The sequence below is a fragment of the Dipteris shenzhenensis genome, chromosome 15 (genome assembly GCF_047967505.1).
Source record: "Dipteris shenzhenensis isolate YYH24624 ecotype China chromosome 15, Dip_SZ_1.0, whole genome shotgun sequence".
In the NCBI taxonomy this organism is placed as follows: domain Eukaryota; kingdom Viridiplantae; phylum Streptophyta; class Polypodiopsida; order Gleicheniales; family Dipteridaceae; genus Dipteris; species Dipteris shenzhenensis.
In genome coordinates this window covers 13889333-13901458 of record NC_141610.1, presented here as the reverse complement: position 1 = coordinate 13901458, position 12126 = coordinate 13889333, and the positions used below count along the sequence as shown (strand labels likewise).

Genomic DNA, 12126 nt, shown 5'->3' with positions numbered 1-12126 from the left:
CTGATGTCATCAGCGCCCAACAGTGGGTGTAGACCATAGTATAAAAATATGCTCTCACACATACAAATCCACACACCCACACATACTTGAGCATCCATTTATACAAAGTCTTCGTATTGAGTTTCTGTCGGCACTCCGGAGGTGAAGGGCAGACTCAGCCATGATGAAGGCTAGCACTAAAGGAGAAGGCTAATCAAAAGGAGAAGGCTAAAGGATCAACTTGCTAGTGTTGGGGTGACTATAAGTGAAGAAAAAGATGTGTTTGTTCATCTCAGCAGCATGCCCAAATCATATGAGGCGTGTGTATTCTCTCTAGTGAATCAATCCACCTTAACTCTTAGTGATACTGTTGCTGCCGTTGTGTTGGAGGAGACACAGACAACTTCAAGGAAGGAGAATGTCAAAGAGAAAGAGAAAAGTGCATACTCTTTAAAGGATGAAGAGAGTAAATATACAACTTAACAAGCTCTCTTTCTAGAAAAGCCTCACATTTGCTACAACTGCAAACGACCTGGACATGTCATCAAGGACTATCGAAAGAAGCAAGGAGACAAGAAGCTCAATCATGAAGATGCTAAATCATCAGCCAAGCATGAAGCCAATCTCGCTGGTGGTAAAAGTATACTCTAAACTATGTGGTTCTACACGCCTTTGTGATCAAAAAAATTCTTGGTGGTTTACTTCATTGACCTAGCATGAGTGGCAGCATGCTAAATGTATTGTATCTAAATTTGATAAGCTTTGTATCAACAGTATGCCAGTGGGTACTTTGGTCTTAATGTGAGTTCTTAGTGGTTCTTTGGTCAAAGCACACCCTGTGTGGTATGGATTCTTGACCAAGGCAGTGTTTGGGAGCTCGTGATCGTAGCATTCAACCTCAATCGGTCTATGTGTGAGTAGGTGAAGTGGGTGTCTAAGGTTCTAGTTGTGTGCTAGGCTACTGACATGTGAATGCGTAGGCGGTCACACTGTGTGGCAATCAGCCGTAATCACCTCCTTATTTTGAGGCACTAATTTAGGGACACTTGAGTTGATCTAGGGACGGAGAAGGTGGAGTAATTAAGTGAAAGGTCGGTGGATTCCTCTCCTTGTTTTCTATTTAGGAGCCTTGTGTATCTCATTGTGTGGGTATGTGAGATGATTGAGTAATCCCGCATCTTTGCATTTGTATTCTCTTCGTGCTTAATATAAGCTCGGTGTTACTATGTGATATCTAGTCTCTCTCATTCCACATGCTTGTTCTGTGTCTTGATTGCTGTTCTTAAATTTCCAACTCTTAGATTTCTAAGCAGTCACATCTGAGAGGTAGACCCTCTTGAGAGAAAAAAGTAAAAGGAATGATGGAACCAAGTTCAGTATTTATACAATAATGCAAACTATAAGCCTAAGAAATATGCTAGTAGATTGGCTGATAGAAACTCAAATATCATTGAGGCATGGGTTCACAAATGGGACGAGGCAAAAGATAATGTGGCTCCAATCACTTGGAAAACCTTTAAACTTGAGTTCGAAAAACAATTTCAACCCACTGATGAAGCTTCTAGAGTGTGGGATGATTATCCGTAGTAGCAAAATGTACTAAAAATTTTTGGGAAATGGTGATGAAAATCCCTAAGCCTTTACTGCAATTTGTTTAAGTCAAAGATTAAATATTTAGCTTGAACAATAGAATCAAAATGCAAGTCATAGGAAATCATGCCAAAATGTTGGATGACACAATAGCAATCATGTTGAGCTGTTAGGATCCAAGGAGCAAGACAAGTGGCTTTACACACCTTGGAACACAGTATGAGTTTTTGAAAAAGCTGACTTTTAAAAATGTTTGTGAGAAAAGGTACAGTGGAGCAAGCTAATAATCAAGCCAAGTAGGATAACTGGTAGTACATTGCAAACCAAGTACCACCATAGGGGTGCAGAGAAAAGGATCCCCTACGGCAGCCTAGACTTGTTGGTCGAAGTCCTCCTTGACTCCTTAGCAGAGGGAAAAGCAAGTAAAGAGAGATTGTGTTTTGGATGCCTTCAGTCACATTTATGAAAGGATCGTCCCCAGTCCCCAAAGATGAGATGGGAAGTTTGCTTGCCATGACGAGGATGTGAAAGGATTAGGAACGGGTCAGAGCGTCTTGTTTGTGCTGAAAACACAATTTCGTCTTGAAATGGGGTCCCCTTTCTTGGTAGGGGCTTCTTCCTTCAAGGCTGAGGGGTAGCAAAGGAATTGCAGACAAGGCTCTGATATGATGTCAAAATTTCAGGAGCTATGGCTTGCCCCTGTGCACAATTGAATATATACTCACAGCACACACAATGCACGATTGAATAAATAGTAGATAAAGAATTTAAAAAATGCACCAGCTAGCAGTCAATAAATTCATCCACAAAGTGTGGGAAAACCGGCTCTGGATGGAGGCCCAAACATCGCCGACTCTGCTCATGCAGATCTACTTATTTTGAGAAAGATGGTGAAGGCAGCTTGCTGTTGTTCTCCCTGTTCATGTGTGCCTTTAAGAAGGAGGTCTTTAGTGGGAGCAAGAACCCTCCTTTTACAATCTGAGTCTTTGAATTTCATCAACAAGCAGGATAAACTAGAAGGGCCAAATTATTCCATTTGGAGTTTTTTGGTTAAAAATATCCTTGTAGCAAAAGACTTTGGGATATTGTTGAGGGCAGTGATCGTGCCCCTAATCTTCCTCAAGACACCTCTGCTGGAGTGCGTCTGGAATATTCCCAGTGGAAAGCTAGAGATGCTCAAGCCATGGCCATTATCTCCTTGACCGTTAAAAGGACAGTTATCCCATACAAAGGAAGTACAACTTTTGATGCCGAAGAGGACTACACTCAAGACGGATCATGACTTTTAGAGAAGCCAACCAAGCATTTAGAGAAGAATATGAAATGGGCAAATTTGTGTCCATTTCATTTTCAGATTTCGCATAGACCATGAGCACAGAATAGAGTGGCAGATGTCTTGTATAGAAGACCTCGAGTAGTAATGTCAATATTGCCTATCATAAGGATCTGGTAGACATGAAAGAGCAATATTTACATGATCCGGATACTAGAGGAATCGTGAAGAACCTACAAGAAGGACAATCTTCCAGTCAGTATTCTCTTAGGGAAGGATCTCTTATGAAAGATGTGTTAGAATTATTATTATATTCTAGACAGTGGCCAATGTAATGTAATAAGTGGGTTAGGGGCACTTTTCCCTCTTAGAGGTTTTTCCCCCTAAGTTCTAACCACCGTCTAATCCCTAACTACGGTTAGTGAAGATAGGGTTTTGTCACTTAGACAAAGCCCCTCATCTCTCTTTTTCTACTTCACTTCATTCAGTCCACTATTGAGTGACCTACGTTCAGCTCACTCTCTTGCTCACTCTTGCTCTCCTTCTTTCTCACATTTGGTATTAGAGCAGTTCTCCTTCCCGGAACTGCTCCCAGCTCCCGCATCTGCTCTCTTGCCCAAGCTCCTATGCTCTTCGCTCCCGAACCTGCTTCTTACCCACCATTCCGTACAGCCCATACGACTGTACGGATTCCGTACCTACATCCGTACTATTCATCGCCAAGCATTCCGTACAAGCTCCTGGTGCAGCTTCTGTTCCGTACACCTCGATGTCCGCACAACATACGGACTATCTGTCCGTACAACGTACAGACTATCTATCCGTGCAACTGCAACTTGCCGTACATTTGCACCGCCTTCTGTACAAAGTACAGTTCCAGTACTGCATTCCGTACTACAGCACCGTACAAGTCGCCGTACAGCAGGCGTCATTCCATTCGTACTATTGCTAATCGTCCGTACTCCCACAACACCACAGCCTGCAGCTATACTGCCCCCGTCAGACAACGTCCGTACAACTGCTGACTATCTGTAGAATCTCGTGGGAGTTCATACAGCAGCTGCATCAGCGTCATCCGTATCATCGTATCTGCTCCGTACACTCTGCAAGCTTTTACCTTGCAGGTGTTTTTTGGCAGGCACATTTATGCATTGAGCCATTGTTTGGTTGTGATTTGGGGCATTTTGTATTCGTGGGCAGACATTGCAGTTAGTTTGTAGGTGTTGAAGAAATTTGGGGCTTTTGCTATTACACTGCATTTGCAATGAACTTTGGGGCTTTTGCAGGCAGAGTGCAAATTTTGCAACATTTGGGGCTTTCAGACCATTTGCCCTCTTTTGTATGCAATTTCCCACAAGAAATTAGGGCTTTTGAATTTGGGTTGCAATTTTGCAGTTGAAAGAGAATTTTGGAGGTTTGCAAGCAGTTTTGAACTCAGAGTGAGTCAATTTGCAGACTTTTGCCATCTTTTGCAGATTTTTTGGTAATTAGCAGAGCGTTGTGGTGCAATTTGAGCCTTTGATAGGCTGTGACAGTATTTGTCACTGAGGGCAGATTTTCTTTGTCAGATTTTACTTGTGCATTTTGCATCCCAGGAAGGGATTTTACTTGTTCATTTTGCTGTATTTTTTAGTTTATTTGGCAAAAATGGCTCAAAACAACCCCAATGAGGTGTTTGGAGTCCTCACACAAGAGGATAAGTTGGATGGCACCAGAGTTTTATGGTTCGCAAAATCTTGGTTGGCAAACATCTTTGGAATTATGTCAATGGAGACGAAGCAAGGCCAGATTCTGTGGCTACACCTGTCACTCCTACACCTTGAGGCAGGGGTAGAGGTCAAAATGCAGCACAAGTAGTTGGAACTGCTCCTCCAAGGGCTCCCACAGTAGAGCGGAAAAGATAGGATTCTAGGGATGCACAAGCTCTATCAGTGATTTCTCTCTGTGTCAAGGGGTTCATTATTCCTCACATTCGGTCATGTAAGACCTCAAAGGCAGCTTGGGAGATATTGGAGAGTATGTTTGCAGCAAGAAATGATGCCAGAGTTTCCCTTCTGAAGAGAGAGCTTTCTCATACACATATGGATGAGGGAGATTCCATGAATACTCACCTCACAAAGCTTTAGGATTTGAGGGAGCAACTGTTGAATATTGATTAAGGCATTCCAGATTCGAAGATGATTACCACCACTCTGAATTCTCTTCCTAAGTCTTATCTTGGTTTTCGCACCTCTCTGAATTTGTCATTGAGGGGGGACAGCAATCCTCTCTCTTTTCACGAGTTGGTAGGACTTCTGTTGCAAGAGGAATAGACATGAAGAAATATGGCAACACAGGCTGGCGAGCATACCATGTTTTCTAAGTTTAAGCCCAAGGGAAAAGGGCAGCAAAAGCAACATGCCAATCAACCCGCACATCAGCATAAAGCTGATTCAGGACAGCCCTCTTATAAGGCTAAGGGTGATGTAGATAAGCCTAGAAAGAAGGGCATTTGTCACTACTGCAAGAAACCAGGTCATTATATTGGTGAATGCAAGAAGCGCTTAGCTAAAGAAAAGAAAAGAGATTCAGATGGCTGTGTCAGATGCATCAGCTCCTCATTCACATGATGGGGGAGATGTTACAGCCAACTTTGTGCAAGAGCACTATGCCTTTCTGTCTTGCACGTCAAATTTTTCAGTGGGTAGTTCAGATGCTACAGCTACTATTGAGGATGACCCTTATGCTTTCTTGACTTGCAGTTATGATCCTTCAAAGGATGCATGCTCTCTCAGTGTCAATGAGACACTGAATACTTGGTATTTTGATAGTGATGCTTCAAAGCACATCACTTCTAAGAAGAGCCTTTTTGCATCTCTGCATTCTCCACCTACTAAAAAGAAGGTGACTTGTGCAGATAATTATTCTTATTCAGTGTGTGGAGTGAGGGACATTATTCTCACATCCACTAGAATTTCATATGTTCTCTATGTGCCAGGTATAAAGAAGAATTTGCTTTTAGTGTCCTCTCTTAATAGAGAGGGATTTCAGGTTGTATTCGATGATGTTAAGTGTGTAGTCCGAGCCGTATGTGAGCCATCACCTTTTCTAGAGGAGTGTTTTGTTTGTCATTGAATTTTATGTAGTTCTCGATGATCATTCTTACCGTTTGATTAGGCATAGTGCCCATGATGAGCTGTATTGCCTTGTCATCTTTCTTTGACCAAAGCTGCTATATCTTTCTGGTGCCTGTGTTGTGCATGTTAGTTGGCAAAACGTCTCGTTGTGTGTAGTTTAAGAGAATGACTATGCTTTGATGTTGTCTAGCACTTTGTATTGGGGTCTTTTTTAGCTTGATATATATGATAAAAGATCCGATCTTGCATTTTCAGTGAGCACTCCCATTGCTGCGATGCAAAATACGGAGTTATGGCATGCCACGTATGGACACACATGAGCTATGGCAGCTTAATGACACTTCAGAAGCATGCTATGGTTGATGCATTGCCTCCTTTAGAGTCATCTCCTCCTCATGCATGTGAGGGTTGTATCCTTGGCAAGATGCATAGATTTCCTTTTAAGAAGGATGGTGCAATGAGGGCTACACGCAAATTACAGCTCATTCACAGTCAATGTCTGCGATCCCATGAGGACACCTGCTTTTGGGGGTTACCTCTATTATGTTACATTCATAGATGACTTCACCAACTACACTTAGGTCTATGGTCTAAGGCAAAATCAGAAGTGTTTATGCATTTCAAACACTTTGTGGCTATGGTTGAGAATGAGACCAGACTCAAGGTGCAGACACTTCACACAGATAGAGCGGGGGAGTATATGTCTCATGAGTTTGAGGCATTTTTGAAGGAGAAAGGCATCACGCATCAACTTACAGTGAGGCTTATACCTCAGCAAAATGGTAAAGATGAGCGCAAGAATCGCACTCTTATGGACATGGATAGATGCATGCTTACCAGTAAAAAGTTGCCTCACAGGTTTTGGCTTGAAGGCCTCATGTGTGCAAACTATATTTTGAATCGGGCTCCCACAAAGGCTTTGAAGACAATCACTCCCTATGAGGCATGGCATGGGAGAAAGCCTTCAGTGGATCACTTTAGAGATTTTGGTTGTGTTGCATATGCCCACGTGCCTGTGGAGTTTCGACACAAGTCAGATAAGGCATTTAAATACATTTTTGTTGGGTATAGTGCACAAAGCAAAGGCAATTCTGCTTCTTGCAAGATTTTTGTTAGTAGAGAATCGAGATGGTATATTTTCTGAAAATTCAGCACATACACATGCTGAATTTACAATTCCAGCTTCTTTGCTGGAGATCAAAATTTACAGCAACCTCCTCCTGATCCACATGCCCCGATTCAGCCACAGGTTCATTTTGTACCTCCACAGGGTGTGGATGAAGTTGTCAGGCAAGAAATTCAAGAGATACACGCAGCCAAAACAGTCCCAAATTGATTGCTACAGACTCTTAGGGAGAGTAGGCTTGAGGCCCCATTGCCTGGCACGACTCGTTGTGCAGTAAGGCACGCAGGGGGGGCTCTTTCAGTTGAGACGGCATATGCACGGACTCTTCTTGATGAAGAAGAACCTGACTCTTTTGAAGAAGCAAAGGATAATGTGCATTGGATGCATGCCATGCACAATGAATTGCAGTCCAATGAAAAAAATCAGACTTGGGATGTTGTGGATTTGCCACCAGGTAAGCATGCCATCGGTACCAAGTGGGTTTTCAAGGTGAAAAGGAAGCAAGATGGGTCCATTGACACGTACAAGGCAAGGTTGGTTGCCAAAGGCTATGCACAGAAGAAGGGCATAGATTATGAGGAGACTTTTGCTCCTACATCCCAGATGACCACCATACGGTCACTTATTGCCATGGCTGCAAATTTTGTTTGGAATGTCCATCAGTTGGACATAAAAACAGCTTTCCCTAATGGGGACTTGCAGGAAGAGGTCTATGTCAAACAACCTCCTAGATTTGAACTTCCTCGCAATGCACTTCAGGTTTGCAAGCTTAACAAAGCTTTATATGGGCTGAAACAAGCCCCACGTGCATGGTATGCCAAGATCGATGCATTCCTGGCAAGTAAGGGGTTACATAATAGTCCCACGGAAAGCACCCTCTACATCAAGAAGGATGGGGGGGATATTTTGGTCATCATTCTTTATGTAGATGACATGCTACTCACACGGTCAAATGAGGAAATAATTGCAGATTTTAAAGCTGAGTTGAAAGCTGAATTTGACATGACAGATTTGGGCATGTTAAATTTTTATTTGGGGATCCAGTTCATACAAGACAAGCGTGGCATCGTTATGTCTCAATCCAAGTATGTGCAGAAGCTCTTGGATAGGTTCAACATGCATGATTGTAAGCCTATAGCCACTCCCATGGAGCCGGGGCTGAAGCTTACTATGTATGATGCAGGTGAATCAGTGGATGTCACACTTTACAGCGAGGCTGTTGGATGCCTCATCTACTTGTGCAATACACGGCCCGATATTCAGTATGCAGTATCTCAGGTGAGCAGATATATGCACAGCCCAAAGACAACACATTGGCAGGCTGTAAAACGCATCTTCCGTTATTTGCAAGACACAAAGTCTTATGGCTTGATGTTTCCCAGGGGAGTGACTTGTAGATGCATGCTTACAGTGATTCAGATTGGGCTGGAGACTATGGTACCAAGCAGTCCACTAGTGGTAATTGTTTCTTTTTGGGTAAAGCTTGCATTTCTTGCCTGAGCAAGAAGCAATCTACAGTGGCAACTTCCTCATGTGAAGCTGAGTTTAGGGCAAGAGCCTGGAGTCCCACGCTCCCAGGTGGACCGTAGAGTGTAACTGATATCCTGCCAGATGGCAACCAAGGTAGCCGAGGGTGGAACCGGGTGCTCTCCCATCACAAGACTGCACTGAGCCACCCAAATGTTCCAAGCCGTAATGTTGGCTACCACCTCCCAAACACTGTCCTCCCTAGGAGGAGGAGGAGCTAGGGTGTCCGGGGGGACTGCCTCATGGAGTGCAATCCTCTGAATGCTCTGACCCTGTATCGAGTAGGCTGGGGAGATCTCATCGATCGCAAATGCGTGCCCTCCCTCTGTCAACCAAGCCACCATCCCCCAGGTGTAGTCTCTGTGTAGACTTTGCATGCATGTCATGATCCTGCGGGCTCTCATCCAGATCCTCGCTGTGCTACGACGGCTCCATAGGCAGTGCGGGACAGTCTCCAGGACACCATCTGAGCAACAGTGGCACTACCCCTCCACTCACATCTGCTCCAACCACGGGCCGATGGGCAAGCCTCCGTGGGCTGCCAGCTAGAAGAAGTATGAAATCTTCCTCGACCGCAAGCTGGACCACAACCACGTCCAGCCAATGTGAGTCCAGCTGCCCAAGCATACATCCCTCCTTATCTCTGACCTTTGGGTGCCACATAAGGGGCTGGCACTCAAACTCCTCTCTGCATCTAGGCGGAACACGGATGAGACCCCCTGCTAGTCTCTGCCAAACCCTGTGCAGACTCCTCATCAGGGGGGAGCCCTTCCCCATAAGGGGGGCCTCTGAGAAGATCCATCTATGTGAAGGCTGCCACTGTCCCCCAGTGCGTGGGGTGTCCTCAAAAGCCCTCTCTGTAAGAGGAGCTTCCAAGGCTTGGCACCTAGGGTGAGGCCACGAACCACCAACTTGCCTAGAAGGGCCTTGCTCTGCATCTCCGGATCAATGATACCCAAGCCTCCCAGTGCCAGCAAGCATGATCACCGTCTGCCAAGCTACTCGGGCCCTAGTGTTCCTCATGCCGTCTGAACCTACCCAGAGGAAGTTCCGTACCAACCGTCGAAGCTGCCCAATACATCCTCTGTGAAAGCACCAATAGGAGGCAATATACCAAGCGATGGCAAGAAGGACCTGGTTTGCCACTAAGGCGCGATCTACAAGGGAGAGTTTGGTCGAGCTCCAATAGAGAAGCTCGCGCCGAACACTCTTAAGGACCGGGGCAATCTACTGCTCTGCTATGATGTCAATACCCACCTAGCATCCGAGGTATCTTGCTGTCTGGCCCCACGGTATCCATCTGAAACCAAAGTCACTCCCCCACTCACGGATCTCCTGTAGGTTGTGTCTCCTCAAAGCCCGTAAAGAAGCCTATGGATTTCGTCTAGTTGATTCGTGCCCCCGAGGCCTCACAATAGATAGCCAAGGCGCCTCTGACTCTCTCTAGACTCGCTGTGGTGCCCTCAACATAAAGGCCATGTCATTTGCAAACTCCGAGTCAAGGAGCTCCTCCTCTTGCCTGATTGGGAGCCTCAACCCTGAGAGACCCGCCACCTGTGATCTCAAATAGTAGCCCAAAGCCTATGCTACAAACAAGAAGAGGAAGGGAGCTAGTGGGCAGCCCTGGCGAACCGAGCGAGAGAGAGGAAGGGCTAGCAACTGTAGCTTCCGCCAACACCGCCTCTAGAGCTCCAAGGGCTCTCTGCTATTGCAAGGGTGGATGCGGAGGAGGCTCGACTTCCGAAGCGGAGGATCGGCTAGATGGGCAGAGGCCCCTGCTACTGGGGAAGGCTCCTGTTGTTCCTCTTTCGAGGCCTCTCGGTCAACCATGTCCCTCTCCCTACAGTTGGCCCTCTGCCTACAGCATTTGCAGGCTTGCTTGCTTGTTTTCTTTTTCTTTTTAACTTGTGTCCAATTCCCTTCAGAGGGGGTAACCCATGGGGTCTGAGACTCCTACTGCTCCTGCCTGAGAGGGCGTTGAACTCGAGCATGCTGACTCTGCCTACTCTGTGGAGGAGGGGGAGGAGGCGCACGATGGAGGCAATCTCTAGAGAGGTGACCCATCTGTCTGCATCGAAGACACTGGCCTGGTAGCCCGGAGATCTCCACCCTCTCGTGAAGTGTGCCCCCTTCCAAGGTCTCGAGAAAGATCAACTCTGAAAGGGAATCCAAGATCTCCACCACCAATCTAATCTTGGGGACTCCATCATCTGCTAGAACGGAGGCAGTCGTCTCTGATGGGGACTCAAGCACCGTGCCAAATGCCCGACCAATGGAAGGGAGGATGGCTCGATACTCCTTGGGGAGCCCTGGGGTTCGGAGTGTAACCGAAAACCGTGGAACATGGTGTGTCGTGTCCATGTCCTCCACTGTGAACCCATGATACCAAGGAAAGAGGTAGATAAGGTGCGGACCAAGGAGTATGGGGCTCTACTCCACAAGTGTCGAGGCGATGTCATGGGAGCTCAGCTGGATGAGGAAAACGCCTCGTCCATGGATGGTGACCTCCTCGATGTGGTCGCCCTCTAATGTCAAGCTCGCCTCGATCCACTCTCGCACCTGTCTCCGTGTAGGCGTGAGGCCCACAATTCTGCCCACAAGCACCTTGTCTTAGAGGGATTGAACTGCCTGTTGTACCTGTTGCTTGTCAGCTGGGGAAAGAAGAACCTTGACGGCTGTGGGAGTCGAGGGTGCTACCATAGAGCCCCTTGCCAGATCAAAGGTCGCCACCAAGATTTTCTTTCACCGTAACAAACATGAATGCTCCCACTGCAGGGAGGCAAATGAAAAAGGGAAAAGAAAGAACGGCGAGGCGAGGCGAGGCGAAAAGGCGGAGGGGAGAGAAGGAAAGGGCGACAAAGAAAGTAGAGGGGAGGAGAGAAAGGAGGAAGGAATGAAGAGGAGGAAGGAGGGCGGGAGAGGCAGGAGAGCACAAATGCAATTTATACTGAGCAGCAAAACTAGCAAGTTTTGATGCCCTTTAGGAATCCCTAGCTCACCAACTCATACACTTACAACTAAGGAGAAGGCTGTAGAGCTCCATCATAGCTTGCATTAAAGACTTCGATAACACACTTGGTAGGGACTTTCACTACGTTACTCCTAGCTGGGAATATTTAAATCTAAAAACCAAAGTTAGCAAGCCCTAGAAGAGTTCCATAAAAGGCATTGCCAATTTTTTAAGAACCAAATGTGCATGCCAAGGAAATGTGACTCCGTACTAGAGGTACGTATGCCCTATCCTAGAATGTGCCCATTTTGGACCCATATCCCACTTACAAACGTCAAGAAATTATGTGTACCATTCAAGCCTTGATTCATCCACATAAGTGCACCATCCCTCATGGCAGTCTTTTAGGCTGCACTCCATCTTCAAATTGAAGCCCTCCTCTACACACAACTTCCAAGCGCCATTGCACGTTTTTGTAATGGCAAACAGCTACAGAGAAAGATATAATCCAGTTATTCTAAAGCCTCAATTCGAAGGCCTAAGTATTATGACAATGAGGGTTATT

General features: G+C 45.9%; 1 protein-coding gene across 1 annotated transcript in view; it reads right to left on the bottom strand.

The window, feature by feature from the left end:
* LOC147893398 (NADP-dependent malic enzyme 1-like) overlaps positions 1–12126 on the bottom strand; it is a 74031-nt gene that overhangs the window by 52234 nt on the left and 9671 nt on the right. The window lies entirely within an intron of this gene.